General features: G+C 45.2%; 1 pseudogene; it reads right to left on the bottom strand.

Moving 5' to 3' along the window:
* Positions 1-5052: 5052 nt before the first annotated feature.
* Positions 5053-5258, bottom strand: LOC142261068 (U2 spliceosomal RNA; annotated as a pseudogene).
* Positions 5259-7652: the final 2394 nt, after the last annotated feature.

Genomic DNA, 7652 nt, shown 5'->3' with positions numbered 1-7652 from the left:
GACGTGCTACCAGTGCTCCGACTCTGTCCAGGAAGGCGCAAGGTAACTTCGTCGTCGGTTGCATCCTCCTCCACCGCCTCTGTTGACCTCCTCGAGTGCCTGACTGGGGGTTGACAGTAGGTGGGATCTAGAACTTCATCATCAATTGTTGTGTTTGCACTCCCCTCCCCCTCAGACCGAGCCTCTTCTTGCCCTGACCGAATATTTAAGTTGTCATCCCAATCGGGTATCTGCGTCTCATCTTCATCAGTATGTTCCTCATTGTCTATAACTACAGGTGTTACAGTTTGTGACAAAGGGTCAACATTATGCTCAGAAACTTGGTCCTCACGGCCTGAATCAGAGTCACAAAGGTTCTGGGCATCACTGCAGACCATTTCCTGTTCTGTACTCACTGTAGCTTGGGAGCAGACCTCTGATTCCCAGGCTATAGTGTGACTGAACAGCTCTGCAGACTCAGCCATCTCAGTTCCACCATACTGTGCAGGGCTGATGGAGACTTCAGAGCTGGGAGAAATCAAGTGTGATTGGGATGACAACTCAGAGGACTGGTGTTTTTTGGATGCGGTACTTGAAGTGGCTGAGAGGGCACTTGTTGGACCACTTGAGATCCATTCAAGCATTTTCCTTTTTTGCCCATCATCTACCTTTCTTCCTGTTGTTCGTGTCCGTAAAAAAGGGAGCACATCGGATTGTCCACGGTAAGTAGTAGACATCTTACTTTTGCTGGTAGATGGTCTATCTTCAGCAGATGATAATGGAGCTTTGCCACTTTCCCCACAGACAAAACCTTTTTTGCCTTTTCCACCACGCCTCTTCCCCTTTCCACCAGCATCTGTCATTTTGCCACTCATGTTGATTGCGACAAGATTGTGGACTGAAAATGTGGTAGTAAAAATTGAGAGGTGGTGAAGATTGCAGTGGTGGTCTAGCTTTATTAACAGCAGAATAATAAAGAATAAATATCCCTGACAATGCAACTTAGTTATAATGAGTTGGAGTGTGCAACGCAGGCAGATGCGCTCTGCAAATGTCTTGGCACTAGTGGGACTATAGCAAAGTCCAATAGCCACGTATAGGATGCCACTAGGTACACTGAGTGTTTGCTAGTATAATGGCTTACTTATAATTAGTTGGAGTGTGCAACGCAGGCAGATGCGCTCTGCAAATGTCTTGGCACTAGTGGGACTATAGCAAAGTCCAATAGCCACGTATAGGATGCCACTAGGTACACTGAGTGTTTGCTAGTATAATGGCTTACTTATAATTAGTTGGAGTGTGCAACGCAGGCAGATGCGCTCTGCAAATGTCTTGGCACTAGTGGGACTATAGCAAAGTCCAATAGCCACGTATAGGATGCCACTAGGTACACTGAGTGTTTGCTAGTATAATGGCTTACTTATAATTAGTTGGAGTGTGCAACGCAGGCAGATGCGCTCTGCAAATGTCTTGGCACTAGTGGGACTATAGCAAAGTCCAATAGCCACAGATAGGATGCCACTAGGTACACTGAGTATTTGCTAGTATAATGGCTTACTTATAATTAGTTGGAGTGTGCAACGCAGGCAGATGCGCTCTGCAAATGTCTTGGCACTAGTGGGACTATAGCAAGGTCCAATAGCCACGTATAGGATGCCACTAGGTACACTGAGTGTTTGCTAGTATAATGGCTTACTTATAATTAGTTGGAGTGTGCAACGCAGGCAGATGCGCTCTGCAAATGTCTTGGCACTAGTGGGACTATAGCAAAGTCCAATAGCCACGTATAGGATGCCACTAGGTACACTGAGTGTTTGCTAGTATAATGGCTTACTTATAATTAGTTGGAGTGTGCAACGCAGGCAGATGCGCTCTGCAAATGTCTTGGCACTAGTGGGACTATAGCAAGGTCCAATAGCCACGTATAGGATGCCACTAGGTACACTGAGTGTTTGCTAGTATAATGGCTTACTTATAATTAGTTGGAGTGTGCAACGCAGGCAGATGCGCTCTGCAAATGTCTTGGCACTAGTGGGACTATAGCAAAGTCCAATAGCCACGTATAGGATGCCACTAGGTACACTGAGTGTTTGCTAGTATAATGGCTAAGTTAAAATTAGTTGGAGTGTGCAACGCAGGCAGATGCGCTCTGCAAATGTCTTGGCACTAGTGGGACTATAGCAAAGTCCAATAGCCACGTATAGGATGCCACTAGGTACACTGAGTGTTTGCTAGTAAAATTGCTTAGTTTAAAAAAGTTGGAGTGTGCAATGCAGGCAGACGTGCTCTGCAAATGTCTTTGCACTAGTGGGACTATAGCAAAGTCCAATAGCCACAGATAGGATGCCACTAGGTACACTGAGTTTTTGCTAGTATAATGGCTTACTTATAATTAGTTGGAGTGTGCAACGCAGGCAGATGCGCTCTGCAAATGTCTTGGCACTAGTGGGACTATAGCAAGGTCCAATAGCCACGTATAGGATGCCACTAGGTACACTGAGTGTTTGCTAGTATAATGGCTTACTTATAATTAGTTGGAGTGTGCAACGCAGGCAGATGCGCTCTGCAAATGTCTTGGCACTAGTGGGACTATAGCAAGGTCCAATAGCCACGTATAGGATGCCACTAGGTACACTGAGTGTTTGCTAGTATAATGGCTTACTTATAATTAGTTGGAGTGTGCAACGCAGGCAGATGCGCTCTGCAAATGTCTTGGCACTAGTGGGACTATAGCAAGGTCCAATAGCCACGTATAGGATGCCACTAGGTACACTGAGTGTTTGCTAGTATAATGGCTTACTTATAATTAGTTGGAGTGTGCAACGCAGGCAGATGCGCTCTGCAAATGTCTTGGCACTAGTGGGACTATAGCAAGGTCCAATAGCCACGAATAGGATGCCACTAGGTACACTGAGTGTTTGCTAGTATATATGGCAAAATTATAGATGGAAAGGGAGAAGGGGAGGGGGGGAGAGAGGAGGATGTAATTGACTACAAGGGTATGAGTTATGAGTGATCATAGGGATAGTGTTACATAAGTGGAAATACCTATGGAGGACCGGATGTGTAAGCGCATACCTTATACAAACCTATAGAGTGCTGATGGGTGAGAGTGTGATGTTAGATATAAGACATCCTATAGTGAATAGTGAGCCGTAATCAAGTGCAACAGGGATATTTCACGTGACTATGGGAACATGGAAGGTAAAGAAAGGGGAGAAAAAACTGTTAGACAAGGTAATCAGACATAATGTAACCAGTTGATCAGACATGACAAACATGACAAATAAAAAACAAGGAAGAATGGAACTCCATACATAGTGGAACCATATATAGTGTGAACACGAAAAAGAACCGGGCGTTAGAAAAAATGTGCACGGCCCAATGAATCAAGTCGGTTCTTCATATTCATGGTTTAAGCCCTTGGGTTCCAACGTGCCCAGAGTATATATCCTGAAAGATTCCCTTTCTTTGAGCTTCCTAATTCTATTGCCTCCTCTGCGTATGGCTGGGACATGTTCGATGACTTGGAATCTTAATTGGGCCACTGTGTGATTATGCGTCACAAAATGGTGTGGGACTGGTAATAGAATCTGCTTACAATGTATTGTTGACTTGTGCTTAGCACAAAAAAAGGGAATCTTTCTGGATATGTACTCTGGACACATTAAAACCCAAGGGCTTAAACCGTGAATATGAAGTACAGACTTGATTCATTGGGCCGTGCACCATGTCACCATGTGTGCAATTGCATTGTCCAATGGCTCACAATGGTTATGCGTTTTCATTGGATGGATAATCGAAGCCATGTTTTTTTCCTTTCTCTTGGGTTTGTTGTGTGAGTAGCCTATAGGATTAAGTTAGTTACCGCAGGCAGTGGATTTAGCTTCCTGTCTTTGGTCCAGTGGTAGATTGATTGTTTGGTCTATGAGCTGTTATGGGTTTTAATCCAGGTGAATGCCCATGGGCTGCCTATAACTGTGTGAAATATGTAGTTTTACAGGGCTGGGATGAGAGAATCGATCGAAGCATGGTGTAGGGATTGTGGTTCCTGTGTGCTAAGAAGAAAGGCTAGCACCAGCCAGAAAGCCCCATTACAGCCAATAATCAACCGCTAGCCGCTGGAACTCGTTGCTCTAGATCATGTCAAACTCTCACCAAGCAGGAATAGATACATTAGCCCACCATCCCACCCAAAGAGCAACTTCTGCTGCGCAGCTGGCTTTCTAGGCAGCAGCGCTATTGTGATGTCAGCGGGGGACATTGTGACAAGCCAGTGTTCCGTCACTTCATGTTGTGCACTGTTCAAACGGAAAATACATCAACAGGCAGACTACAGAAAAGCTTACTGACAAAGGATAGAGAGGGGCTTTCTCAGAGGGCTTTTTACAGTTTGTCTATTCCCAATTAGCCGTTTAAGTATGCTTAATGAAAGTACTAATTCTTTCATAGGCCGCCCATTCTTAGTATTTGACGTTCCTTATATTGCGGTATCAGGCTTCGCAGCAGGTTGCAAAACATTCATCACCCATGACTGTCCCCAATTGGGCTCAGAAGCTAAATGTCTATCATGACCTCTCTTTTTGAAAGTCCAAGAGCAAGCAAACTCTTCCTCCAGGAGAGGGAGCCAACAGATCACTAAAGACATCATCATTGCTCAAAGAAAACACCGAAAAACAATGGAAGCTTTAATTGGAGTGGAATCTGATAGACAGCACCTGATGCCAAGTCTGCATCTTCTAACACCTGCAGTCACTGCAGCAGCTGAATCCAATGTGTCCAAAAGGGATCTATTCTATTCAATTGCAAATGATCTAGATAAGACTGAGAATAAGATACTGCACGGGACATAGCAGAGTTGGTCAAGTTGAGTGGAGATGAGTTTGCTATTTGGCACAGCTTTTGCATCAATAAAGCAAGTAAAAGGTGTGAAAGATAAAAAAAAAGGGTGAAAGTGTGAAAAGTGAATTGGCCAAATTGAGGTGCATATAAAGTTTTTGCTTTCTTTCAATTCACTAATGAGGCTCATTTGAATCAGGTGAATTGAGTTCTGCTTTTGGAAACTCGGTTAAGAAGGGGTGCACCGGTCCTGGAGGTACTGCAATACCAGGTCAATGCGTGGAGTGGACAGAGCAAGATTTTTTCCATCTCCTTGTTCTAAAAATCCATTTAATATATGGTCCCTAGAGAGGGGACGTATCAGATATTAAACTGATAAGAACAGATTTAATTTTTTTTTTTTCTGTTTATCAGTAGGACTTCAAAATAACAAAGGTGATCGCCTCCCGTTGCCTGGGAACCGTCCAGGCACAAGAGGGCTATGTGTCACCAGAAGGCGCACACACTCCCTCAAGGCCGGCAGACGTGCAATCCCAGGCACCTTCCAGTACCGACCAAGGTAGCGTCCTCCGAAACTACACTTGATCTTAGCCAAAAGGCTGAGAAGCTATAACCCGAATTGGTTACGGCCTTGAGTGGCACCCTGGCCTATACCGGACACATCTTAGGGAGAGGGAGACAAACCCACGCCTACAGAAGACATTTTGTCACCCAAGCCAAACCCTTGAAAAGGCTGTTTTGCAGAGCAAAAACAAGGAGAATGGTACTTTTTGCAGCCGCCGCCCACTGCAATGAATCTGAATAACTCCTCCTTTTGGGCACAAGCACCTCCCCTCCCCCTTGCAGTCTTTCCAATTCATGATACAAAAAGACGGACGGACAGGACAGGACAGGACCATCTGCCTGACTTTCCGTCACTGCCACCCTTTGCCATCCTTGCCCGTAGAAAGCCCTTTCATCATCCCCAAACCCTAATCTTTTCCCTTCCCTTCCCAGCTGCGTCTCACTCCCTTTCATTAGGAAGTGAGCGCAGCCTTTTCTCCGTTCTGCACATGCTCGACGTTAAACACAAATGCGCAGGCGTGCGTTCCATTAGCCTCACTGCATTCCACTCCCATACAGGAAGTGGGCACAGCTATTACTACGGTCGCACATAAAAGAACCCACGGCCACCACTGCACATAGCTGACTCCACCACAGGACACCCACTTCTACACCAACGCAGGTAAGACAGGATCGGCACCTCTATGCTCCCGTTACAATCAGGCTCAGTCACCATGTGATAACGCTCTCAACTCTTTAGTTGCAGGCTCCCCTTGCTTCACCTCCATTGGCTGTGCTGCCATTTCCTCTCCCACCTGGAAGTTATACTTTATTCCACTATTTTCCTGTTTCTCTCTTCCCCCTTTTCCCATAACCTACTTTTATCTGCATTTGTGGGGTATCTATATGCTATTTACATCATAGTTTTATTCATTAATATGGAAGGGAAGAGTGCCCATGAGAGTGTTGAACTGCGGAGAGCAAAAGATTAAGCTGCTCCGATTTGCCACCATTGATAAGCTGTTCTCAGTAGATACACATGCTATCCAAACAGCAGCATCCACCATTGCTTCAGCCCACCCATTCAGTGACAGCTCACCAAGTCAGCCAGAGGAGTGGTGTAAGGAATTACACGTAGGCACTGACTCCACACCTTCACATCACAAGAAGGGGGTCTACAGGCTAGTGCAAGAATACGAGCAAGTCTTCAGCAAACATCCGCTAGACTTTTGAAAAATAAAAGGGGTCAAACACTACATCCCCACAAGTGCACACCCACCCATCAAAGAGAGATATAAGCCAAATCTACCTGCACATTACCAGTGTACCAAGGACATGTTGAGCAACATGAAGGAGGCTGGGGTTATCCGTGACAGTTGTAGCCTCTGGGCAGCTCCGTTGGTCCTGTTAAAGAAGAAGGACAGCACCACTCCCCTGTATTGAGGAATAGCTAGCTGCATTGACAACTGCAAATTATTTTTCTACCCTTGATCTCACTAGTCACTATTGGCAAGTGTCCGTTGCTGAGGCAGACCGGAAGAAGACCGCCTTTGCCACCCCGATGGGTCTCTGCGAGTTCAAAAGCATGCCCTTCGAGCTGTGCAATTTGCCAGGAACCTTCCAGAGGCTGATGGAATGCTGCTTGGGACACCGAAACTTTGAAACGGTACTGCTATACCTTTATGATGTTATTGTTTATTCTAACGCAAACAAGATTTTAGGGTGTATAAAAAGGGAGATTAGATCCGATGATCCCAACGTATTGTTACCCCTCTATAAATCACTTGTAAGGCCACATCTGGAATATGGGGTAAAGTCCTGAGCAGGTTGATAACCATTGGTTTGAGCATGGTAGGGTGTAGTACGCATCTTCCTGCATCGGTAAAAGCTGCAGAAGTCCTTGAAGATTTCCGCTTCAAAGGCAGTGCCTTGATCTGTGAGGACTCTCTCTGAGTAGCCATGAGGTCTGCATAAGTGTGCTTGGAAGACCTTCGCTGCAGTATGGGCCATTAGATCTTTGACTTGTACCACAACCATAAATCTCGAGTAGTTGTCTACCATCGTAAGTGCATACGTGAGCTCACCTCGATATTCTGCAACAAAACTCCCTTTTTCGATTTCAGTTTCAGCAAACACTCCTCTTCCTGTAGAAAATATTTATCATTACCTAAGACAGTCATTCTAATGCATGACAATATTAAGGCAATTTAGTTAAAACTTGTTTTAACTCACCTTTAAGGGGATTGATGTATTTCATGGTCAATCCAGGTTTGTCAGTGATGGCACTGACA

Source organism: Anomaloglossus baeobatrachus, unplaced genomic scaffold (assembly GCF_048569485.1).
Source record: "Anomaloglossus baeobatrachus isolate aAnoBae1 unplaced genomic scaffold, aAnoBae1.hap1 Scaffold_207, whole genome shotgun sequence".
NCBI classification, from domain to species: domain Eukaryota; kingdom Metazoa; phylum Chordata; class Amphibia; order Anura; family Aromobatidae; genus Anomaloglossus; species Anomaloglossus baeobatrachus.
This window is presented reverse-complemented; position numbering and strand designations above follow the sequence as displayed.